Source organism: Papio anubis, chromosome 2, assembly GCF_008728515.1.
Source record: "Papio anubis isolate 15944 chromosome 2, Panubis1.0, whole genome shotgun sequence".
Classification (NCBI taxonomy): Eukaryota; Metazoa; Chordata; class Mammalia; order Primates; family Cercopithecidae; genus Papio; species Papio anubis.
The window spans coordinates 164,197,871-164,224,985 of record NC_044977.1 but is presented as its reverse complement, the minus strand read 5'-3'; the positions used below and the strand labels follow the sequence as shown (position 1 = coordinate 164,224,985).

Here is a 27,115-nt window from a genome sequence, read left to right as displayed (position 1 = left end):
TGTTTTTAAAGCACCTTAAAAATCTTAAAAATCTAAAAGCAAAAGGATTATATAAATATGGAATATAGCAATCATTAGTATGACTATTGGTTATCAGGTTTCAATTGTTATTCCAGATTGTCTAGGGCTGTAAGATCTAAAATTCCTTCCGATTCCAAACTTCCTTAATACCATGAATTTCATTATCCCAGATTGAGTTATTTGTAGCCCCACAGTGTTAAAGTAATAACAGGCTAGTTAATAAAATACTGTAATGACAACGAAAGCAAGAAGTTGATGTCGCTCTTTTCTTTGATTTACAGAGGTCCTCTAGATGGGAGACTGAAAGGCAGCTGATTTCTGAGTCAGGCAAAGTCCATCATAGTTATGGATACTTCAAGTCAAATCAGAAAAATGTGCCATCCACGGTTACCCATGAAATATATATTGATAGATACTACGAGGCAAGGAGGAGGGAGAAAAAGGTGTGCCAGCAAGGATATGTGACTGTGTTGTCTTACCAGGACAAAAAGGAGCGAAGCCTGAAAGATTTAGCCCTTCAGAGTGACAACTTTGAGAGCTTGCTGTGATTTATTTGACAAGGAAGAGGAGGGTGACTCCCCTCCTCTACAGAATCAGCTCCTTGATTATAAATACTCAATAACTTTCCGGTTGAAAATGCATTTTCCCTCTTGCCTATACATTTCTGACGCCTGCTTTATTATTTCCTATTAGGAAATGCTATTTAATTCCGTCCACAGCTTGGCGACCTTTGTGTGGCTTCCCTATTTAGGAAATTCACAAGTAAATCACCAAGAAGTATGTACACATACACTTATAAAATATACATGTGCTTGTAAATGAAAATGCACCAAAAGGAAAAAAAAAAAAGAAACAAAGCTACGTGCACTGCAAAAACCAGGCATACGTGCATAAGAGGTGGGAGGCAGGTGTTTGGGAAATCTTCACACCATCCCAATATTTTTCTAATGGTTTCCATTCTCAATGCAAAGGAGAATTTGGAAAATATTAGCCACTGTGGTGTGATCTGAGCAGTGACATGTAGCTGGCAACGTTGTGGGTGGGATCCCCCCCCTTTTTCCCCTCTAACAAAGAAATAGGGTGAGTTTATTAAAGCATAAATGCCATTTTCATCCTGCAATGTTAACTGTGTGGCTGAGATCCCTGAGGTACAGAGGCAGTCAAAGCAAACAGCTGTGCCACCTACTTGCAACAGTTGTACGCCCACCACACGGCACCAAGGGGAGGAGCAGGTCAAAGAGAGCCATAAAGAGGATGGGGAACCTCGCTTAGCTCGCTCCACATTAGCCCGAGGGAAAATCCTGCCCTTCGGAGGGTAGGTATTTTGTGTGTGGCTCAGAGCACTGAGCATTCTCTTGCAACTTGTCTCCTATAAACCACCTACTGCATTTTTATATTCTACAGTCCCATAGACCAAAACAGTGTTTAGCAAATTAACAGAAAGCTAAATAAAAGACATATCACCCAACCTAGCAGGCAGCTTGTCGATGATCCTGAGTGGGGGGTGGCAGTAACTGTTTTGGTGGCAAGGGGTTGCTTCACCATCCAAGTCTCTTTCTGGGGTTTAGGAAGAATGAGAGCTCTGGCCAAGCTGTTATTAGGTTATCTTTGCAGAGCCTAAGGGTGGCCCCATGCCTGCCTGTATCAACAAAGGGTGCAGTGGCAGAGCTCATGCAGAAGGAAACTGAGCACTGCTTTGCAAATGTTCCAGGGCAAAGAGCTCTGCTGTCTCTCTCAGCTACCTCCTCAGCCTGTGAGAGGTGGTGGAGAGAATACTATCACACACCCTCAACGCCCCAGGGCAACCTTTCTCTCAACCTTTTCTGTGCTTAAGAGAAATTTGATCTTTCTCCCTTCCATGAAACTCTCTCCTACCTTGATTTCCTGGACACCATTCTCTCCTCCTTTCCCTTAATCACCTTCACAACTCTTCTTTCTCAACAGGGCTACTCTCAGACGTCGGTGCTGTTCCAGTTTCTTTGTTACGTCCTCTTCCCACTTGATAACAGTTTTCTGGGGCAATTCCCTTCTCACCCATGAATTACACTTCCATCTTTATGCTAACGACTCCAAATCTTTTATTTATCTGCCCAGTGTTGCTCTGACCCACATACATACAACTGCTTAGTAAATATCGCTACTGGACAGTAGAGGCCACAGCATTTCTATATCAGAGAGGTTTAGAAACAGCACTCTAAAGGGAAAGGGAGGGCTGGGCTTGTCTTGAAACTACCTTTGCATAGCATAAACTGTTTTTACTACAACTGCGTACATCATTAGAGTAGCCAACTAGACGGTTAACTGAAACTATGGGGAGGCTATGACCCACAAGCTACCCTTTGGTACCACCACTGACATTTGAATGTCCCGTATATAGGCTGAGTATTCTTTATCTGAAACGCTTGAGACCAGAAGTGTTTTGGATTTTGAATATTTTCAGATTTTGTAATATCTGCATTATACTTACTAGTTCAGTCTCCCTAATCTGAAAACCTGAAATCCATGAGCATTTTCTTTGAGCATCATGTTGGTGCTCAAAAGTTTCAGATTTTGGTGCATCTTTCACAGTATGAATTTTCAGATTAGGGATACTCAGCCTGTATATCAAAACTCAATACAAACAAATCCAAATCCCTCATTCCATTTCCCCTGTTCCAGGAAATGGTACCCTCATCTACCCGGTCATCCAAACTCCAAAATGGGCATATCTTTACGTTTCTGAGTATCTCCTCAACACCCTCTCTCCAACATTTTACCCTAGGTCATGAAATCTGGGGTCAATCTCAGTCCTTTTTTCAGGGCCCTGCCCACCTAACCCAGCCTTCAACCTCCAGAGGTTTGGCCCTGAGTTTACCCTTGGCTGGCAACTAGCTGGGCTCTTGCTCCAAATCAGAAAGTTATCCTGAACCACAATGATTCCTTTCATATATATGTGTGTGTGTGTGTGTATATATATATATAAATTTTTTTTTTTTTGAGACAGAGTCTCACTCTGTTGCCCAGGCCAGAGTACAGAGTGCAATGGCATGATCTCGACTCACTGCAACCCCCGCCTCCCAGGTTCAAGCAATTCTCCTGCCTCAGCCTCCCAAGTAGCTGGGATTACAGGAGCGCACCACCATGCCCGGCTAATTTTTGCATTTTCAGTGGAGACAGGGTTTCACCATGTTTGCCAAACTGGTCTCGAACTCCTGATGTCAAGTTTTCCACCCGCCTCAGCCTCCCAAAGTGCTGGGATTACCGGCGTGAGCCACTGCACCCAGTCTGATTCCTTTCATTTGATCGTAAGCATCATCACTGCCCAGAGAATTTTGCTACTGTGTCCTGCTCATTAGATCAAATGTTCTTGGGTACTGACCTTAGTCTAGAAGAAGCATCATTCTAGATACTGTCAAATGAACTGCTGACCACTCCCTTCAAGGGTCAGCTCTACAGCTATGTCCGTCCAAGCTTTTTTTCCTTTCATATTGGCTCCCACTGAAGTCCCAATACATTCCTCAGCCAAGCCAGCTTCTCAGAGTTTTAACAGGCTGTATTCATCAGGATAGGACAGGCTGTCCTGCTATAACAAAATTTAACATAACAAAGGCTTAATTCTTGCTCATGTCAGAGCCTGAAGTGGATCAGATAGTAGCTGTCCTACATAACACTTTTTCAGATGGCAAATCAGGGATGCAAGATGACTTCACTTTGCAATTCTATTGTCTGAAATACTTGTTCTCCAAAATTGCCAAAGCAGGAAAAGTGAAAGCATGGAGAAGGTATATCCCCTCTTAACTGCCTCAGACCAGAATTGACATGGCACATCTATATACATTCTATTGTTAAGAATTAGCCACATGACCCAACTACCTGCCTTGGGGCTGGGAAGTATAGAAGACTTGGATGTTTGATGAGCTCTAATAAATATTATTTCTGATATGGTTTGGCTGTGTCTCCACCTAAATCTCATCTTGAATTGTAGCTCCCATAATTCTTATGTGTTGTGGGAAGGACCTGGTGGAAGATAATTGAATCATGGCAGCGGTTTCCCCCATCCTGTTCTTGTGGTAGAGAATAAGCCTGACGAGATCTGACGGTTTTATAAGAGGAAACCCCTTTCCCTTGGTTCTCTCCTTTCTCTCTTGCCTGTCACCAAGTAAGACATGGCTTTCACCTTCTGACATGATTGTGAGGCCCCCCTAGCCACATGTCACTGTGAGTCCATTAAACCTCTTTTTCTTTATAAATTACCCAGTCTCGGGTATGTCTTTATCAGCAGCATGAAAACAGACTAATACAATTTCATAATTATTTCAAGAAGCTAAATATTATCTCTAGGGCCTGAAAGAGATAAAAACAACTTAGGTTGATCGAAGAGTCATAGTCATCTATATCATAACAGTTGGGCAAGTAAAACAGAAGGCTGATTTGAGGATACCTCCATATGCAACTCATGCTTGGAAACTACTTAGAAGGCTAACCGACATACAGAGAGTCTGCTTCAATAGATGTTCTTGATAATGAAATGATGCCTTGTTTATATTTAGGGTAAGACTGAGTAACTGGTGACTGTCTGACAAACCAGCAGAAACCATACAGACAGTCTGAAAAGTTCATTAAAAATACACATGTAAATATACCAAAATTACTTGTGACTCTTTTCCCGCCTGCAACATAATTGAATAAAGCTTTATCTGACCATTTTACTTGCATGCATTAGGAACTCCAACCAGTGCTCTCTTCTTCCCAAGACTTTAATAGGCCCTTATCTATTTAATTGAGTTTTCTCATACTGCCACATGGGCAGTAGCTAAAAGAAGATGAAAAGTCAGATCTGATATGCCTGTGGGATGGTGCTAGGGTTCCTAAAAATCTCTGAATGACCTCAGATCTTTGGGGCCTCAGATTCAAAATCAGAGGTTTGAAAATCTCATGCCTTCATACCAGGTGATCACATCTATAAACACACACACACACACACACACACACACACATTAAAAAAAAACTCAAATATTCATAAGGGCCAGATGACTGCATGAATGAATGGAACAGCCTAGGTGGAAAGCATACACACCATCAAGCTCTGCTTAATTCTAGTGAACGGCAGTGGTTCTCAAATGTAAGGATGCATCAGAATCACCTGGGTGGCTTATTAAACAGAGACTGCTGGGCCCCACCTCCAGAGTCTCTAACAAGTTCCTAGTTGATGCTGATACTGCTGGTCTAGGAACTATGCTTTGGGAACAACTGGTTAAGAAGAATGTGGGCTCACAGTATTATCAAATCTTTCACTTTTTCAAGAGAAACTGGAAATCTGGATTGATATGTGAAATCTCCCCCATTTAAAAAATCTTGGCAATAAGTTCAAAATTATTTTTAAAACACTGTGAGGCAGAGTGTCTAGGCTAGATTTTGCCCTTCATCTGCCTGTTCTCAACTCTACCATAAGCCTTTGATCAAGAAACGACAAACACACACACACATACACATACACACACAGAGTCTTTGTATGGGAAGGTGACATCTTCAGTTTAGCACCCAGCTTTTGAGGACATATCAGCCAGGCAGAGGAGGCAAATAACTTTATTAATACATGAACGAGCAAGTATTAATGTCCTCTCATTCTTCCTTCCTCTCCAACAGGTGACTTTGTCCCCTGTCACCCTAAAAGCTGCATTTGCCTTAAAGTGGATTACAACACTTATAATTATATTAGCCTGACATTCCCAAAGTAAGCCTCATAAACCCTTTTAAATGTTGCCAAAAAAACATATACTTGAAAGACATGGATCTCATTTGGATCAATTTTTTTAAGTAGGAACTCCAGGAATTTCTACCTAATGCATCTTATGCACAGGTTTCTATAATGTTAAGTTCTGTGTAATTTCACAGGCAACAATTGGGCACTCTTGATGTGCCAGATACTATGTGGGTATTGATGGCGCAGTGATGTACAGCCCCTGACAGCTCCGTCTGGCTCTGGGTTCCATGACATCTAGACTTGGAAAGTTGGGAGGACAAGGAGCAGAGAAGAGGGATGCATGCAGACATAACTCCAGGCTTCATCTGTTTTATATGCATTTGGGTTCCACTAAAGAATTTATTGGGAAAAAAAGTCTCTCTGGGTAAAAATTTGACCACTTATTTAGACAATGATTAAAGACATCAAATATTATTTTTTTTCCTTCACTTAGATGGATCCAAACTCTCTGGACCATTCAGTTTCCTTCACGATGGTTTGAACTTTGAAGGCCAAACCATGCAAACTAATCGTTTCCAGTGTAGAAAAACCTGGGCATTTATTCTGACTATTCTTACCAGGCTATATAAAAATAGAACAGAATTATTTTTATTCCATTTGGGAGATGGAGAACACAAAATTGTGATAGGCACATCTAGCTTGATGCTATCAGGATATATATGCATACACTTGCTCCAGGCAGAAAGTTCAAATAGGTAATGATTGTAATATGCATTTGGAGTATTTGCTTCAAGTAGTCCCAGGATTACCCTAGCATAGGATTCCTAACTTCTAGACCTCTTCTTGTGCTGAACTTAGGGGGGAAAATTGCCATGATATATATCTAAGAACATGTTGTGGCAAAATGTTTAATGAATGAAAATGCTGTCTTGTCTTTTAAAAAAGGAGTTTGATTAGTTCAATCTGAATTATAGAGTTCTAAATTACATTGCTCTTTTTCATCTATTAAAATACATAATTTCTGTATAATGTTAGTTTTTATCTATTCTTTCCTCTAGATAAAACAACAGAGACTGAAGAAAAGGCAACTCTGGTAAGATTATGGAGTTTACATTCACAACTAGGTATTCTTATTACCTCTGCCTCAACATGTCTACACTCTTGTTTTAAGCAGAGAAATCTGGCCTTCATTGAAGTAACTCTGCTGAGGTGATAAGAGCACTGCAAGCAAGATCTTTAAAACCAAGAGTCAAGTGAGTGAGTGGAGGGGAAACAGAACTGCATCAGCAAGTGTAGAGTTCAGGGAATGTCTGATAATAAATGAGCTGTCAGCCCTTTATACTTTTCAATATCTTGTCCCCAGAGACCAGTTGCTTTGTGCAGATGGAACTGTCTCTCGCTGCAGCCCTCCCTCTTGAGCATGGGACAGAGAACACCTCCCAGTTCCCCAGAGATAGACATTAGGAGGTGTGCTCCTAACTGAAGGAAGAACCAAAAGAATGGAAAAGGGATGACTTTGGAAAGCTACGGTCAGAGGAATGAAGTTCCCTGAGGTTTGGAAGAGACACTGTATGAGTCACTGAGGCTGTTCTGATTGCATACAACTTGGAGAAGAAGAAAACAGTGTCTATTGTCATCAGAAGATGTCCAGGGAGAAAAATCATAATTTGTAATGAATCTTTAACCTATTTAAAGTAATTAAAGATCTACTCCATATGTGAGAGCCGCGCCTTTGTCTCTTTACTCTCCTAATTAGTCCCTTCACTGCCTGGTACTGGCTTTACCTACGGCAGATTTTGTTCTTCTCCTCTGCCTTTTTGATCACTGCAATGCTCATGATGCCTCCTAGAATTTGCTTCCCTGAAATGATGAAAGGGTGTTGCTTTTGGCACACCTCCAATTGTCTCCTTGCTTCAAATCAGTTCCTTTTTTCTTCTCTTCAAACTCCTACCCCCAACTCTTCTGTTTGATGAGTCAGCTAACATCTCCCCCCACATGGCTGTTAAACCTCCACCTTCTTAGATGTAGATGAATACACTTAGACAGATAAGATATTGACGGCATTTTAAGGCAAAGAACTGAAACAGATCAAGAAAATACATGTCAATTTGGCAATTTCAAACTATCAAAATATAAAAGGCACACACCCCCGTTTGATTCAGCAATCCCACTTCCAAGAATTTATCCTACAGATAGAATCACAATGTGCTCAGAGACGTATGTATAATATATTGCAGTGTCTTGACAATCTCAAAATTGGAAACAAGTAAAATGTCTATTACTAGGGGACTTTTTAGATAAACTCTGCTACTACCATACAGTGGAAAATTGTGCAACCATTAAAAAGACGAGGGCTGCTCTCTCTGAAATAATTTGGGATGATCTTCAGGACATGTGGTCAAATGAGAAAAGCAAGGAATGGAGCTATATGTAAATAATAATAATGATAATTATTTAAAAATAATTTATTATTTAAAAATAAAAGTTTTCACAAAGCATGTTGCCTAAATGGCCTGCATTAGAATCATTAGGGGGAATGTAGATTCCCAGGCCCTTGCTCCAGACATTCTGATTCAGAAGAAGTGGAACGAGGGCAGAATAAGCAATTTTAACAAGTTCCTCTGGTGATTATAATATACACAAAAAATTTGAAAAATTCTGCCTGGGGTTTGCCGATGGCTCTAGTAAGTGCCAAGTGTTTAGGGAAGGTTAATGTCAAAAGTCTTTGCGATTGTCTTCCATATAGAGTTTGGTTTCTTTTGCAAAATAAACCTCTAATCAACTGCTAAAAAGTTATCAAGTTATTGAGGAAAGGAGCCTGTATGTATTGCCATGTCTCTTTGTTTGTCTTTTTACCCCTAATCTTAGTAGGGGAGAAAAGGAAAAAAAAAATTACACTGTTCTAAGGGGCTACAAATACATTTGAAATAGCCTCGTTTCCAGTGGGCACCCTGTTTATAAGTCTTCATATTTCGTATCCAGTAAAAATTGTCTGCCTTCCTCTGGACCTTGTTTTGGGGTTTTTTGTTTGTTTGTTTGTTTGCTCGTTTTTTGTTTCTTTGTCTGTTTGTTTTTTGAGACAGAGTCTCACACTGTCACCCGGGCTGGAGTGCAATGGCGTGATCTCGGCTCACTGCAACCTCCTTCTCCTGGGTTTAAGCAATTCTCCTGCCTCAGCCTCCCAAGTAGCTGGGATTACAGGTGGCTGCCACCACGCCTGGCTAATTTTTTGTATTTTCGGTAGAGACAGGGTTTCCTATGTTGGCCAGGCTGGTCTCAAATTCCTAACCTCATGATCCACCTGCCTCAGCCTCCCAAAGTGCTGGGTTTACAGGTGTGAGCCACCACACCCAGCCTAGACCTTGTTTTTGATCCATCACTCGATCTTTGTTTTGGTAGGTCTCTGAATAACTACAGTTTTCCTTTATACATATAGCCACAAACTTAGATTAGAGGCTGTCAAATCCAATTGTACATCATAACCACCTGGGGATCTCACCTCAAACAGACTGTCCTGGAGCTTAGGAATATAATGTATGTTTTATAAGCCTCCCAGGTGATTCAAAAACATAATGTATGTTCAAAGAATATCTCAGTAAGAATACAAAAGAAAATTTTGTATTTCCCAGGGTTGTTCTCTGGGAAGTAGGAGCAGAAGTCTAGCCTGGAAAGTGGGAAAGAGACCTCCGTTTCACTTTTTGAAGTATTTGAACTTCAGAAACACGTGGGTGAATCACTTCCACAAAAGCAAATACATTAATTGACAATTAATTAACTAATTGATATGACCCACAGAAAGCATCATAAATAAGGCTTTTCTCACCATGGGGGAGCCAATATTTTATTGACCTCTGTCAGTCTGATGCTCCACATCATACTTTCAATGTTTTTGATTAAACCCTTCAACTGACTGCAACAAGTGTATACTGAGCTAGGAGTATCCTTAACACCAGTAAATGTCTGACATGCTAAGAATAGAGAATCTCAATCTGTGCTCCCTAAAAATCACAGCCTGGGATTGGGTGCTTTATTTGGAAGGCATAGTCCCAGGATAGAGAGAGTGAGGGAAAAGGGAAGTGAGACAGAGGAAGTTGGAAGAAATCCCAGGTAATATATTGCTGTGTGGGCCATACTGCTTCAAGAGAAGCCTTGAAAAGGACACTGCCGGGTGCTTGGTAGATAAGGGACATATCCAGACAGGCTTTGCAGAGAAACCATTCTCAGAAAGTCCATCAGGTAGAGGAAAGAGAGAGAATTTATCTGCTCATCTCCCTCCTGTCTCCATCTCCAATGTTCAAAGTTTGAGCCACAGGGAGTTAACGCCCGTGCACTCTGGGCCAAATCATCTGACCCCTTCAGCAGCCACTCAGGAAGCCACATCTTATATGGTGTTTCCTCCACATTCAGAAGTGGTGGGAGGAGTCAGAGATACTGGGCCAACAGCCTTCAGCCTCAGGCAACAGGACCTTATAGGCCCACAGGGAGTCTGGTAGCTATGACAGCAGCTGAGACAGAGCAAGAGAGTGGAGGTACAGCAGGCAGATTAAGCCAAATGAATCTGATGAGACCAGAGAGATGTGTCTGCTACAAGAAGCAAGAAACTTTTTTGCCCCCAAGGAGTGTTGCCTAAAGAAAGAAACTGACATACCACATAAAAATGAAAGTATCAAAAACTTTCAAAGAGATTTGCTCTCTATCAGTTAGCTTTCAGTGAATCATAAACCACTCTGAAATTTAGGAGCTTAAAACAAGAACCATTTTATTATAGGTCACAAGTCTGTGTGTTGACTGGGGTCTGAATCAACTAGAACAGCCTCTCTCTATGGTTTGGAAGTAGAGATGGCTGTCAACCACTGTTGGCTGTCAGCTGAGGAATTTCTCACCCTCTAGTAGGCAGGTGAACCAGGCTTTTTCACATGGTGGTGATTACAGAGGAAAGTTCCCAAGGGTAGCAAGAAGGGGCAAAACAAACCTGCACTGGTTCTTTTCATGTCTTCCCTTGCTAATGTCCCATTGGGGAAAGCAAGTTACCTGGCCAAGATGAAATTTGAGGGATGAGAAGACAGAATTATTCTCTTGGATAGAAGTGGTAACGTTATTTTGCAAAAGGGAATGCATAGAGGGGCGGGAGGAATTTGTGGCCATTTTGCAATCTACCACAATCTACCAAGTACCCTAATAACTAGAAGTGTTCTCTTCATCAATATCTTTCCTAAGCAGGAATGAAGAAGACAGTTTTCTGATCATCTTTAGCACTGCCAGGTTAATTTACTTATTTATCTACACTGACTATTTGGGGTGTTTTCACAAAGAGAGAAAAATCCTGAAGATAGCAGGCAGCTCTCACCCTTCTTCACAAGACCTTGAAAATTCACAATTCAGTCATTCAACCAGATGTTCACAACGCATGACCTCATGGTGAACTCCTTAGCAATAAAGAGTTTACAGGATGATTATTTACATCAGTATTATTACTTATGCTCATTCTTACTGATGGGATAACTAACATTCTGGCAATTTGCACAGAATTTTATGAGAAATCTATTGCAGTCAACCTAAAATGACTAAAATGGCATAGCTACTAAGAGCGCTGCTCCTTTTCATTCTGTTAAGAGAAAATAGAATCGTTCTGATGCTCAATAGCTAGGCAAATACCTCAAGGTTTACCATCACCTTGAGAAGATTTGGTAAGGTTAACACAGTAAACAAAATCATTCCTTCTAGGCACTAATTTCTTTTCAATCCAGGTAAACTGCTCCCAATTGCTCAAGCCACAGCTTCATGGTTTGAGAAGTCAGGCATCCTATAACGTGGTTCACTAAATCACAGAAGATATATCTCACTCTTAAGCACCTTATTACTCTTAACCTTAAAAACAACTATTTATTAAATAATTATTTAAAATCATCATTTATCCTTAATTGCTACAACTGAAGTGATACAAAATTTAAAACACAATTTAAGATCACGCCTAGGAATAATTAGTTACCTAAATAATGATTACTAACTAATATGGTTTCTCACATATTTATAACTTCGGCCTTAAGCAGAATAATTTCACCCAAGTCTCTAATTTTGCGACAACTTCTAGGGCAGTTTTCACAAAGCATGTTGCCTAAATGGCCTGCATTAGAATCATTAAGAGGGAGGGGGAATGCAGATTCCCAGGCCCTTGCTCCAGACATTCTGATTCAGAAGAAGTGGAACGAGGGCAGAATAAGCAATTTTAACAAGTTCCTCTGGTGATTATAATATACACAAAAAATTTGAAAAATTCTGCCTGGGGTTTGCCGATGGCTCTAGTAAGTGTCAAGTGCTTAGGGAAGGTTTATGTCAAAAGTCCTTGCGATTGTCTTTCATATAGACTTTAGTTTCTTTTGCAAGATAAACCTTTAATTGACTGCTAAAAAGTGATCAAGTTATTGAGGAAAGGCGCCTGTGTGTATTGCCATGTCTCTTTGTTTCTCCTTTTCCCCCTAACTTAGTGGGGGAGAAAAGGAAAAAAAAAAAATTACACTGTTCTAAGGGGCTACAAATACATTTGAAATAGCCTCCTTTCCAGGGGGCACCCTGTTTATAAGTGTTCATATTTCGTATCCAGTAGAAATTGTCTGACTTCCTCTGGACCTTGTTTTTTTTGTTTGTTTGTTTTTGTTTTTGTTTGAGACGGAGTCTCACACTGTCACCCGGGCTGGAGTGCAATGGTATGATCTTGGCTCACTGCAAACTCCTTCTCCCGGGTTTAAGCGATTCTCCTGCCTCAGCCTCCCAAGCAGCTGGGATTACAGGTGGCTGCCACCACACCTGGCTAATTTTTTGTATTTTTAGTAGAGACAGGGTTTCCTATGTTGGCCAGGCTGGTCTCAAACTCCTGACCTCGTGATCCACCCGCCTCAGCCTTCCAAAGTGCTGGGTTTACAGGCGTGAGCCACCACACCCAGCCTGGACCTTGTTTTTGATCCATCACTTGATCTTTGTTTGGTAGGTCTCTGAATAACTGCAGTTTTCTTTTATGTGTATAGTCACAAACTTAGATTAGAGGCTGTCAAATCCAGTTGCACATTGTAACTACCTGGGGATCTCACCTCAAACAATCTCTCCTGGATCTTAGGAATGTATATTTTATAAGCATCCCAGGTGATTAAAAAACATAATCAGATTTGATAATGTACTTAAATCCAATCCTGTTCTAAAAACTAAAACTAAAAATTACATATGATGAGTTCATAACAAGATGATTTATAATGATTTCTCCAGTAAGATATTTTGGCTCATATAGCCACTCCAGAATCCAGACATAGACAGTTATATCAAACAAAGGATATATAGCTCAAAATTTCAAATGAATTTCTTACACATTCTTCACAAGTTAAATTCACATTCCATCAGGAGTAAGAAAAAGAAGGAAAACATTATTTTCTAGGACTCTACCCTTAGCAATAACATTATCTTCTACCTTCTCAAGATATCAGGTATGTTCATAGATTTTGTAATCAAACCACCCTAATCTCTCATTTACTTTTTCTATTGAATTGTGGAAAGTATTCAAATTCTCTCAGCCAATTTCCTTATCAGTAAAATAAAGATTTTACTCTCAAAACCTGTTAGGAATCTTTTGGTTGCCAGAAGCAGAAAATCCAATTCCACTTAAATATGCAAGGAAGTTATTGGCTAAAAAACCTAAAAGTCATATAGGCTTTAATTGAGGCTTAATCTAGCCGATCAGTGAAATCAACAATGTTCCCGTTTCTTTCTCTTTTTCTTTATTAACTTCTTTGGTGTTACTTTTACCCAAGACTACTTCCCCTAAGCAGCTTCCATGCTTCCGCATTAATATTTAACATGATGGGTATGTCTCTCCAGATATTTCTACAGAAGACCCAGGATCCCCCAGAAAATTTCTCTGAGATCTAACTGGTTCAAGTTGGGTCACATGATCATCCCTGAATTAATCACTGTTGCCTGGAGAATGGGATTTGCCACTTGACTTAAGTCAATCAGGGAACATCCTGGAGATGAGGATGAAGTCTATTTCCCTCAAAGCACAGCGAATATCCATGGGGTAGAAATGAAAATCTGCCGGTGCTCTTATTAACAGAAAGGGAGAGAGAATCTGGGTGGCCTAAAACAGCGAACACTTACTACCCTTCTACATAAGGATTTGTAATGATTACATAAAGTAATCGGTATAAAACATTAATGACTGGCACATGATAAACACTCGATAAAAGTTTACTATTATTATTACTACCCTCAGCATCCATGAATGGACTCAATGCCTGGTAATGTTATTAAGGCCTGAATATTACCCAGAATCTAAGGGCATCTACTTCTTATCTGTGGAAATGAAGGAAGGGATGTCATGCTTAAATCCCATTGCAGCATACTTTTCTTAAACACATACCGTTAAAAGTAAATTGTTCAGAATGACAAGGTATGAAAATTCTAGGAAAAACTTATTGCTTGGCCTTACCTTCTTATTAAACTACCTCTCACCACCAGAAAGGACACCTTTATACTACCTCTAGACATACCATTATAGAGTTCCATCTGTCAAGATTGCATTCTGCAGCTACCATGAAAATGAGATCTGCACAATAAAGATTTATGTTGACTTTTACATCCTGTTCTCATAGTCAAAGAAGGTGAATAACTGATCCAATGTAGTCAAAATCCTAACTTCTGAAGTGCACTGTCAGCTGGTCATGGTGGCTCACAACTGTAATCCCAGCACTTTGGGAGGCCAAGGCAGGTGAGGCAGATCACTTGAGTTCAGGAGTTCAAGACCAGCCTGGGAAACATAACAAAACCCTGTCTCTACAAAAAATACAAAAATTAGCTAAGTGTGGTGTTGTGCACCTGTAGTCCCCACTACTTGGGAGGCTGAGGTGGGAGGATGGCTTGAGCTTAGGGGGCAGACGTTGCAGTGAATGCAGTGAGCTGAGACTGTGGCACTGCACTCCAGCCTGACCCTGTCTCGGGGAAAAAAAAAAAAAGGAATGTCTTTGTTATCCATGCCTTTTCATTGTGTTTTTACACTATACTGAAGAGGATGGAGTATGAGTTGATGAAGGCAGGAAATGAGGGGGAAATCTGGATAAGTCATAACTACTAATGACCAAACATTCTGCTTAGTTGGCCCATTGAAACCAAAACAAATCTAAAACTACACTGAGCTAGAAAGAAAACAGAAATTCCTACCTGGATCCTTAGGGTATCTCTACACACATTCTCTGCTCCAACCAATTTGGACCTATTTTTTCTATAAGAGACTTAACTGGGTGGCAAGGTATGAATTATATTCTTCTGCAATTAAGTTAACCACAACTAGGGCCTAGCCTACATACACTTTGGTCATTTATTCTGGTTGAAAAGAGAGTGCCTACAAAGAAACAATTATTGTTCTATTGCGGGCACCCCCAAGGGCTTGCTGTGTGGTTTTCACAAAAATTCTTTCATCTCTGTTTGCCTTTGTCCTGTCAGCCACAAAATGAGACAGCCTTCTCACACAAGAAATTATTTCCAAACAGAACATTCTAAATCAGTACTTCTCAACTGGTTGTACACTAGGAAAACGCAAGAGGGCTTTTAAAATTTTAGAGGCTGGGGCCTCATCCCAGAACTACTAAATCAAAATATCTAAGGGAGAAGCACACACACACATACATATACAATATTTTCACCTCTAAGTTCATTTCAGATAAACATATTCATGGTTATAAATCACTACAAATATAATATAAAGGGCCCATATGTTATAAAAATGTACATTCCATAAAAGAGAAATTCCATACATTTCTTATTTAACTCCTCTTAAAAATGAGCTAATCTGCTTTTAAATTCTTTTACTTTACTGCCTTCCTAAAATGGCTAAAAACAAATTGAGAGCATAAATGGAGAATTCTAGAATTAAATTCTATGTAAAAAGATAAAAGCAATCACCGAAAGGGTGTACCTTATTTACATGTCGCCAATAAGATTATATACCTATCATAGAGGTGATATCATCTTACAAATGAAGACAAAGAAAACAGTAAGTAGGCTGTGTTTTCTCTTATTGGACTATATAAAATTCAAAAGAGCAGGCTTTTTTTAGGAAAATCATATTCTTTTCATCAGAAAGAGAAAGCTGCTAAGACCAAAGAAAGAAAAAGAAAAAAAAAAAAGCAGGGGCATTAATTCTGTCCTCCTAATTTAATCCAGATCTATAGTCATCCGGAGGCAGAAATATTTTTTAAATTAGTTACAAGGTGTGAAATGAGATAATTTCATCTCACAAAGCTTTACCTAGACTACAGTGAAAGGGGAACCCCAAAATGGGGGGAGGTGGAAATCTTTACCAACATTACTTAATGATGTGCTATACTTTAGAGAGAGAAAAGGCATAAATAAGTAAATGATTGTTTTTGAATCAATGTACTGGTTACTGTGTACATGAAAATTCTATCTTTTGGCCTGATCTAAATTATCCACCCAGGTTTTTGCAAGCAAATTAGAAACAGATAAGCCATAAAAAAATCAAACGACTACAGGCAAATATATTTTGATATGTACTCTTACAATGAAAAACTAGAACACTTTCCCAAAAGATTTCTTTATATTTAAGACCCTAGTTAGCCTCTCATCTTCCAATCGGAAGAAAAGTCCTAGAGAAGAATGGAGACAACATTATCTTCATTTACTTTATCAGTTTAAAGAAAAGCAGCAAAGGTGTATTCAACATATTGCAATTATTTATCACCATGCACTGGTGTGACTATTCATTCTTCTCCTTGGTCAACCAATCACTGTGTTTTATCATCTGGCCTACGACTTAAATCTATCCAGCAAGAACTAAACAAAGATGGTGGAGCAGGCACAAAATAGAAAAGACAATTCAGGAAGAGTGTATAAAATGCGACATTCCTGGAATAAAGAAGAGGATGGTCATAGAGCATCGTCTAGGTCATGTAAAACACTAGGTCAGCATTTCCCTAAATGTGTTTCCTAGAATACTTGTCCCACGAGAGGCTCCACTAATAATAGGCTCTGTGGCCAAATGGGTTTGAGAAATATTGCATTCTGTATCTCCCCAACCTCTCTTGCAGGTTTGCAATACACATTAGCACAAAAAGACTCAGGGAAGTCCTTCAGAAGACTGATTTACTTAGTTTAAACCAAGTTACTCACAAATTTATTAAACTGTGGAACATTTTATGTGTATCCCGGCACCTATAAATAGTTCATGGAGTTGGTATTCTGTAGAACACCTAGAAACTGCTTGAGGCAGCAACATAAGACTAGTGGTTGAAGGTAACCCAGAAAAAAAATAATGCTTCAGAGATTAGCCAAGAGGAGGGATTCTTATTGTTTTTCATTTCTGTGACAGACTAGGACATGTACATGGAAGGAAAGGGGCAATGCCATGTTCTCAAATGAGACCCCATGCATGAGATGAGTGCATCAGTGAAAAGTCAACAATTCTCAAACTGAATTAAACTATAAGAAGACAGAGATGGTAAGGACACCACACCATCAACTACTTTAATAGACAAAATAGTCTTTCTGGTAAGCAACCATGTCTAACAGAAATGTTGGAGTACTAATGTATGTTTGCATCTGGGATGTAGCAGGCTTTGGGTGGCTCACTCTACATAGCTAATCTTAATCTCTGATTCATCATGGCAGTTCTAGTAAGTAAACATTATTATTCATATTCAAACATAGGGAAACAGAGCTTCAAAGAGAGTAAGTGAACTTTCACTACCTTTTGATGTATTTGGGGAAGATGGAAGAATGTGGATAGTAAGAGATAGTAAGAATACTAGAAAAAAAGGAAGGAAAGGCCCTAACTTTGTGTAAGGAGGGATGAAAACAGTTATCATCTACTTAGGAAAGGAGCAAGGCTACAGAGGTTGTGGAGGAGTCATCTTGAGGCCCACCTCAGTGAGGGCTTTTGCAATGCACTGGTATAGCATCACTGGGTCTAAGTAATCTACACACAGAAGATGCTTATGCTACATGATGAGTTAATCCCAAATGGTTTCCTGCAGTGTCACTCTCAAATCTTCTGTTTTATTAGCCAGTCAAAAGAATAGTAAGCAAAAATAATTCAAAACTTCCCCAAATTCACAATAAATCAAGAACAAACCCAGGATTCAATGACTGATAAGATACTGAGCATGAAATCAATTGGATTAGGTGGCAAGTCTAGAAGATTTGAGGAGTAAAGAAGAATACATCTATGACTGACAAAGTAATCAAGAGAGTAAGTGGAGAGAGAGAAACACAATAAAAGAAAAGACGGCACAAGTGAGCAAGATGATATTTTTCTATATTCAATCTCCTTGAAATAGTATGCCTAAGGACAGTCGTTATTGAATGAACCCTATGTCTCCATTTATTATTAGTAAAGAACATATCTTATGCTGCCTCTCTTACTCATATTATCAATAGATTTTGATGTTTTAGCAAGTTACAGTTTCAGCTGTTGGAAAATTCAGAGATCTTTTGGTTACATAGGAGAGAAAATCCTGCTAAAAATGGCATCAGCTAATAAAATAAAATGTAGTTACTTCACTGAAAAGTTCAAGAAAGAATGGTTGCTGTCCTAGTTAACCCCAGGAGCTCATGGCTCACATGTTGTCAGTTTTCTGTCTCTCTCTCTCTCTCTCTCTCTCTCTCTCTCTCTCTCTTCCCCCCCACCCCTTGTATTTCTTCCTCTCTCGGTCTTTCTTCTGTGCTGGCTTCATTCTCAAGCAAGTCTTCTGACAGGAGGCCTCAGACAACCCCAGCTCCCATTATTGCTACAGCTATGAAATAAAGTGGAAAAAAAAAAAGAAGATTCTCTCTCTTAAAAGTGCTAACCAAATTCCTGGCATTGAGTCCCATTGCACCAGCCTGAGGAACCTGCTCATCCCTGCACCAAGCACAATGTCCAGGGAATGGGATATGCTGATTGGCCACATGTGCTCCCCTGGAGCTGAGATGTTGGTCAGCACCTCCGAGAGCCATGGACTAAAGGTAGAGGACAGATTTTCTCCAAAGCAAAGGAGGAGAATGGGTGCCAAGGGCACAAAAATAACAGATGTCCACTACAGAAGACCAATGTAGTCATTTTCAAATTTCACAAGACTCAAATTTAAGGCACTTGGGCCTCAATATCAGTTATCAAGACACACACACATATATATATCTCAAAACATTGTGGAAACATAAAGCATGAAGCAATTTGTTATCCTTGGAAGGGGGCAAAAGAAGCTGTGCGAGTCTTCACAGAGGAAGTGCTCTTTGATCTGGGGCTTGAAGAAGTAGTAGGATCATGGCAAAGGTTATTTGTGCTCACAAAATATGCATGTGCTCCCCAACTGTTCTCAGCCTCCTTTGCATTTAGGTTGGAACCATATGACTGGTTCTGGCCAATGGACTTTGAATGGAAGTGACATATTCAAAGGTTGTTAAAAGCTGTATGCTTCATCCATTTCTCTCATCCCCTTTGGCAGAGTCTGAGGGAGTAGTGTGTTGACATAGTAGAGCCTCAAAATGGAATCCTTGGGTTACTACATGAAAGAGAGTCACCCAGTAAGGACACCCAACTCACAAGGATCTTCGAATGAGTGAGAAAATCTCTGTTGTAATGAGTTACTGAGATTTAGGATTAAGAAAAGATCACCATACAACAAGATGTCTTTTCTGTTTCTGGACTTTAGTCAGAAATCTTGTTTCTTTGTGAAAAAATGATCCCCCCTCAAGAGAAACAAGTAACAGTGTTTCCAGGTATTTTAGTCCATATGTGCTGTTATAACAGAGTGCCTCAGACTGGGAAACCTATAAACAACAGAAACTTATTTTTCCTAGTTCTGGAGGTTGGGAAGTTCAAAACCAAGGTACTAGCTAGCAGGGTGTGTCTGATAAAAACTGCTCTCTGTTTCACGGTGGCATCTCGTTGCTGCATCCTCTGGAGGGGAGGAATGCTGTGTCCTCATGTGGGGAAAGTAATGGAAATGCAAGAGAGTGCTCCCTTCAACCCCAAGCCCTTTTGTAAAGGTGCTAATCCCATTCATGAGGGTGCAGCCCTCATGACTTAATTACCTCACAAAAGCCACACCTCTTAATACTATTGCATTGATGATTTAATCAAGTTTCAACATGAATTTTGGAGGAGAAACCATCATTCAAATCATAGCTGTGGACAATTCAAGGAAAAGTAGGGATTCTAAGCTCAAACATGTTAAAGTTTACAGTGAGTTAACAAGTATTAATTTTCTGAAGAATGGTTTCATTTACTTAGTTATGTATCTTATTCATCAGCTATGGCTGTAAAACAAGCCTGTCAAAAACTCATCGGCTTAAAACCACATTTGCTAACCCTTATACATCTGAAGGTTGGCTGGGGATTGGATAATCTAAGCATCTCTGCTCTGCATATCTTTCTTCCTCCTTAAACCAGTGAATGAGATATCCAGGTCATTTTCTTATGAAGATGGGATAGGCACATGAAAGCAAATGAAAATGCACAAGGCCTTCTCAGGCCCAGAACTGATACACTGTCACATCTTGTGCCATTAGCCAGAGCAAAGTCACATGGCCAAGCCCAAGTCAAGGGATAAGAAAATGCATTCTACAGATGACAAAGCAATGAAAGTCATATGAATCTCAGGAAGGTAAAGATTTGGGACTAATAACACCATTTACCCCTTAGGTATTTCACATCACGGCATCAGAACTCATGAAGGCATCAGAAGACATCTATAAGGCCATGCTATGATTGTCCTGAACTATGATATAAAGATAATTACTTCCAAGCTTCAGAACTGTGCTCATTTGGGACATTCAAAAGCCACAGGCGTCTCTCTCAACCTCTCTGGCCTTCTTTGTCCACCAACATGCTTTGTTACGTTATGAACTGCAGGAGTAGTTCAGTAGATCCCCCACAGATCAGAAGTCTGTGTCTGTGTCTTTATTTACCCTGGTGACAAGCAAGGAGATGTAAATAGGCCATAAGGAAAGCTGCTTTTTCATTTGCACTACTTCATTCGTTTTGTATTTATAAGATATACAGCCCGGGAAAGCTATAAATAAGAGGCTAGAAACAGCTTGAGGGGCTGGTGATGGAATCACAAATCACCAGAGTTACATCCTCATTGGTACCCTGATGTAGAACCTTTATAATTGCCAAAATATATTTATCTCTGCTCAGGCTACAAAATTTGTATATCACAAGCTAAAACTAAGTGACCTCAACTTTCCTAAAATTTCGATGAAGTTTCATATTGATCAGCCCAAATGTGGGCTGGAGTGGATGCTACTATTTCTTGTCTTACCCAAAGCAAAATTAGCCATTCTAGTGCTTCTGCTTATATGTGTTTGCACGTGTCCTTTTTCTGCTTTTATCTTTATATAACACCCCTAAGTGAGCCAGAAAATGATAGGAGAGTTTAATCCCATTAATCTACTTACCCTAATATAAATTCTTACCAATTGAGTTCCTTCATGATTTATAGTACAAAGTGGGAAAATATGGGGAAGAAGGTGTTGACTCAAAAACATCTCACTTAAAATGCACCTAAGACTGTCTGAAACTTATTCATTTATCGTCTTCATTAGAAAAAAAAAAATGAACTTTCAGATAATCAAGCTGATGTTGTGGATTTGAAAGAATGAGTCATACATTTTGTTGTAAAGGGAAGCTTGGATGCCAGAAGATTTGATTTGGTAGAAGTAAGGAGTCAGAGGGCTCTGAATGGACAAAATCTGGATATGGCTCCCTAGTGGGGTACAGAAAGTGGGGGCAGACTTGTGGCGAGAAAAAAAAATCAACAGAAAAATAAAATCTGCTGAGGGCAGAGATAATTTTACTGTCTTCACAATGTTGGTCAGGCCTCCTCCTGAAAACTGGCTTCATATGGAGCCAGCACTCATTGAACAGGTGCTCTGAGCCAGGCATGATGCTAAGTGTGGGACATGCCTCATCTTATTCACTCTTCACAGTGGCTATTATCATACCATTTCGGATCAGAAAACTGAGGCTTAGGAGGGAGTAAGTGACTTGCCCAAAGTGCCACAGCAAGTACGTGGCAATGGGTGGAGGTGAAAATGGGCACAAGGATTTAACCAAAGCAGCCTGACTCTTACCTCAAGAAAGTGACCACTGTCCTACATTTCCATAATTCTCTTTAAAGAAATGAACGGACCTGGCCATCGAGGTGCTGAGAAAGAGGGGGAAAAAAAAGCGAACAATGGCAACAACAACAAAAATCCAACAAATAATGAGAGAAAAATAATGCTGTACATGGAGTCAGGAAACCAATGGTTTAGTCCTGGCTCTGCCTTAATTATCTGAAAGACAAGATACAGGTTCTCTGGGCTCCAATATCTCACAGAAAATGTTTACAAACAGCATAATGGGATGTTAACAGAGATGTTCTGTTGCCCAAAGATTGATGACAAGCCGTAGAGGACAAAGAGGAGTCAAGTACCCCACATTCTAAAGAGAATCATAAATGATTTGGTCTAGATATCTACACCAGAGATTACTAAAAGGCAGGCAAACAGGCTTTGCTACCTCCAATTATCACCTGTAAAATGCTGTCAGTGTTCCACCCACATATCCTTGGCATTTACCATTTCCACATACTCCTTCAGCTTTCTACAAAAAGAACCTACACAATTCTGCCTATGAGTTTTCTCCATCAACAGGAGCATGTTCAGCCTGTGCACAAAACAGCCTAGAAGTACAGAGAGTCATTTCTTCCAGGAGCAGCCCTTAAAAAAGAATGGAAAGCAATTGTTAGAAAAATAAACTAGCTCCCTTCCCTTCAGGAAATACCTCCATGAATTTTCACCTGCTTTTTTTCTCATTCTGAAATGTCACCTTATATACTTGGGAAACTCCTTAAATTAGTCATAATAGGATTAACTAACTTGTAATTACAAGTAACCCCAAATCTCAGTAACTGTATTATACTGCAGTATACAGTAACCGTATTCATACTGCCATGCAGAAATACCCTAGACTGGGTAATTTATAAAGAAAAAAAGAGGTTTAATGAACTCCCAGTTTCACATGGCTGGGGAGGCCTCACAATCATGGCAGAAGGTGAAGGAGGAGCAAAGGCATGTCTTACATGGCACCATACAAGGGAGTGTGTGTAGGGGAACTGCCCTTTATAAAACCATCAGATGTCATGAGACTTACCACTGTCACGAGAACAGCATGGGAAAAACTCACCCCCATGATTCAATTACCTCCCACAGGTTCCCTCCAACAACACATGGGGATTATGGGAGATACAATTCAAGATGAGATTTGGGTGGGGGCACAGCCAAACCATATCAGTAACTTAAAAAAAATTTCAGTATCTTACCACAACAGAGATTTTTCTCACTTATGCAAAGTTCAATGTGAGTTGAGTGTCTTTACTGGATGGCTGTCTTCCATACAATCATCCAAGGATCTCATCTCAAGGCTCTGCTATTTCAACACACAGCTTCCACAGACTCTGCCAAAGTGAAAAAGAGAAATGGATGAGGTACACTGGCTCTTACTTTTGCCTAGAAGCTTGTCACTTCCATTCAAAGCCCATTGGCCAAAACTAGTCACAAGGCTCCAATCTAACAGCAAAGGAGGCTGGGAACTGTTGGTGAGCACATGCATATTTTGCAAGTGCAAATCACCTCTCTCACAACCCTATTCCTCCTTCAAGCCCCAGCTCAAAGATCACCTCCTCTGTGAAGGCTTGCGTATCTTCTCTTGCCTTCTTCCAAGGAGAACAAATTGTTTCATCCTTTTTGTTTCCACAGTGCTTTGTTATACATCTCTGATTTAGGCTTCTCAGATCGCCTTGTAGTTTTGCTCTTCTATTATTTTGTGAGCCCCGCAAAGGAGAAAAGCATGCTTGTTTCTGTTTCTAACCCCCATCACAGTGCAGGGAAGTAGCTAGGATTTAATAAATGTTTAGTGAATGACTGAAAAACTGAATGAATGATGGCTTCATAAATAGATATAATCTTGTGAATTTCCTGCCATGTCTAATCACTGGGTGTGCAATCAACATCTCCAAGAAGCCATCCTTGACTCTTCTGATGTGGAAATGCTCCTTGACTACATTTCTCCTTCTGGGAATGGCAAGGAACCAAAGTCAGGGAAATAGCAGATAACAGTAAAACCCAGGATCAGGAGCCTTGAATTAGTACAGCAGGACTCAGATGCCAAACATAGGTCAGGAATAAAAACTGGACCTCTAGGCATTAACACACTGTCCAGGCTGTCTGCGCTGCTCCCTACTCCCCCACCAAATACATAGTGTGCCCAGCTCAGAGCCCCTAGGGCAGCTGGCATTTCCAAGCCTACCGTCCAAAACTTCATAAGAAGACGTGAGCTGAGCTGAGCTGATCCCCGACTGGCAAGAATAAATGAAGAAACTGGAGATTTCTCAGCTGAGGAGCCTCTGAGAAAAGGAAAAATTTAAGCTTCCTAAAATTCATCACTCTTGCCATATGCTGTGACTTTTCCATTCATACCAGCAATTGTGGGAATTTCAGCTTCTGAATATAACATTGAGAAATTAACTAAGAGTTTATAAATAAGTCCTGACTCAGAGCAAAGCCCTTGTTAATGTTCTTGAAGCCTGTGGGATCTAATGCCCCAGCCAAGGCCCTTGGAGAGTCCCCACCGGAAAGGAGGCCCTCTTGCCCTTCAGTGACCTTGTTACTGCCCACCTTGCCCTTTCTATGATATCAGACCTGATACTCTCCGGAACTCTCAGCTTGTCCCAAAAGTCAAAACAGATCAGGCTAGACAATAGCTGGGAGAAGGATGTAGAGGATGGGAATGTAGAAGTAGAATCAAAAGTTAAAAGCAGAGGATAGTGCTTTGTGCTCTGACCAAAGTAGGGCCACCCCCAGCATGTGTGGGGCCTCTGACTATATAAGCAATTTGAGTCGCCCAGAATTCCTGTGTCAGCACCGTTCTGGTAGCACGGCCTCACCTGACCCTGCAAAAGACATACCACACTCTCTAGTATGAGTAATCATCTTGCCAGGGTGCTCTCCTAGAACCAGGCCCCCAGACAATCCCATAGGCACAAATCCTAGAGCTTCTCAGGGCATCTAGTCAACCCCATACGGGAGTTAGAGGGACAGAGCCCTAAGGGGAGCTATAGGAATCAGGCTCTGCTGTAGATACAGCCATCCAGCCCAGATGACATAATTCTCTAGACTGGCTACATGCTGTAATTGTGAGGCCCAGTGCAAAATGAAAGGGCAGGACTTATTTTAAAATGATTTGGAATTCCAAGGCAGTGGCAGCAGAGTATTAAACTCACGGGGTTCTTCTTAGCATGGGGCTCTGTGTGACTCCTCAGGTTGCAGCTCATTAAGCCGGCCTTGACTGCTGGCCTTGGTTGGTTCCAGGCACTAGAGAAAGACTTAGAAAATTTTAAGGAAGGCACCACAAAGTGTGGGCCCCCTGAAACACGGGGTCTGGGATGAGGTCAAGCTTGTCTGACTCCAGTGAAATACTGGGCCAAGATTACAGAGATAAGGTGCAATATTAAAAGTGATTTACCACTATTTGTCCCCAAATCCCCAGATGTCAAGGAACTCATGATAGAAAATGACTGAGGACTTCATAATGCACTTACCCAGTAGAGTAATACACAGCCATCAAAAGCAATGTTTGCAAGAGACTTCTAATAATATAGGGTACAATTATTGCAATATAATGTCAAGTGAATTAAATATAGTCACAATTATGTAAATATGGATGCATTTGAAATAATACTAGTTTAAAATAGAGCATAATCTCAACAGTGGGTAATCCTGGGTGGAAATAATACAGGTGAGGTTTATTATCTTCTTTATATATTTCTGTTTTCAAATTTTCTCCAATGAACAAAAATGAATTTTATAAGGAAAACAAAATTTCAAAGACATTAATGAAATATAGCTACAAATTATAACTATGTATGGTACCTAAAGACATCTTCTGATGAGTCCTAGAAAAACTTTATTATGAAGTTTTATAACTGAACTATATGCTATTTAGAGTGTTCTTTCATTTCTACATGGTAAGAAATGTACATTACTTTATTTTCTAATTTTTTAACTATTTAATGTTACTTTAAATCATACTAATTTTTATAAGCCATTTTTATAAAATAATATTAAACACTAAAGGAAAAATCATATTTTGAGCACTTGGCAAGCCAATTTACCTAATGTCAACCTATCCTCCTCTGTCCCTTGAAGGGAGTCATGTCGCTATTCTAAATATAAAAACTATTGTCATCCAGAGCAGTTGAGGACCTGGAAGACAGGTATTGAGACACACATGTAACAGAGCAAAAATTTACATAATCTGAGGCATACTAAAATTATAATTTTCTCTGTTTTTCTACATCTGACCTTTATTTCCTCATGAGCTCCTTCACCCCATTTCCATAAAATTATTAGATGAGAGAAAAAGAGAAAGTTGTTTTTGCCAGTTGGATACTATTCAGTCTCCACTAATTTAATACAGTCCCTTTCAGATTTGCTCAGTATAAACTCAAATTTTTAATACCCTTACTTACAAAAGCTCAGTTAAGAAAAATAAGAGACATGGAGAATTTCTTGAATATAATAGGAATATTGATTACTGTAGGTCCTACAAACCTAATCTTTGGATTAAGCAGATGGAAATTAAGCTGGAGATATTGTTCTGAAATACTGTCGAGGGTTTTTGCTGCCCTTGCCTTGCTGTTACTCCATTAACCCCTTTGGAGGAAGGCAAAAGAAACAACTCTAAATGAGATTTATTTGGTTAATGTAGGGACAGTGAGAACCAGATGTCAATGAGGAAATCCTCAAAGATACATTTCTCTTGGGTATCTACTTGAAATAATTAATTTGTTTTGTCTTATGAACACATTGACCATAGAAAGGATCTTCTCTTTGCTGTGGCTGCTAGGAAACTCAGAGACAAATGTATAGGTCAGCTTTAATAAGTACAAATTTTATGCCATGTATTTTAGTTCACTAACTTTACATTTAATTTCAACTGCCTTTTCATTCCCTTATTTTTTTTAGCCTGAGCTTTCTTCACTATTTTGTTTTTACCTCCCATCCTTTGTAAACCACTTCAAAATTGTTTTGAAACCATGAGTCTCCCCTTGAATATCCAGCACTGTCACAGTCACAACAGAGCTCTACCTTAAAGCATAAGGTACATTCTCTTGTACATACTGCTATTGAAGGTCGTTTCATAAATGATGTCTTTCCCACTGGACTGTACTCCTTAAGAGCATAAGCTATGTCTTACTATGTGGCATCTGGCACATAATAAGCAGTTTTCAAATGTTTGCTTGACAGCATGAATGCCAGGGTGGGAGAATGCTTTAAAGATGATTGAGAAAATGTGCATTGTTGTATTTGTTGCACATGACAGTTTGC

General features: G+C 39.9%; 1 long non-coding RNA gene across 1 annotated transcript in view; it reads right to left on the bottom strand.

Annotated features, from left to right (window-relative positions):
- Positions 1–27,115, bottom strand: part of LOC103882384 — a 176,375-nt gene that overhangs the window by 61,101 nt on the left and 88,159 nt on the right. The window contains exon 4 of the long non-coding RNA XR_644190.4: positions 23,050–23,184. This is a non-coding gene — a long non-coding RNA (uncharacterized LOC103882384). The remainder of the gene's footprint in view (positions 1–23,049; positions 23,185–27,115) is intronic.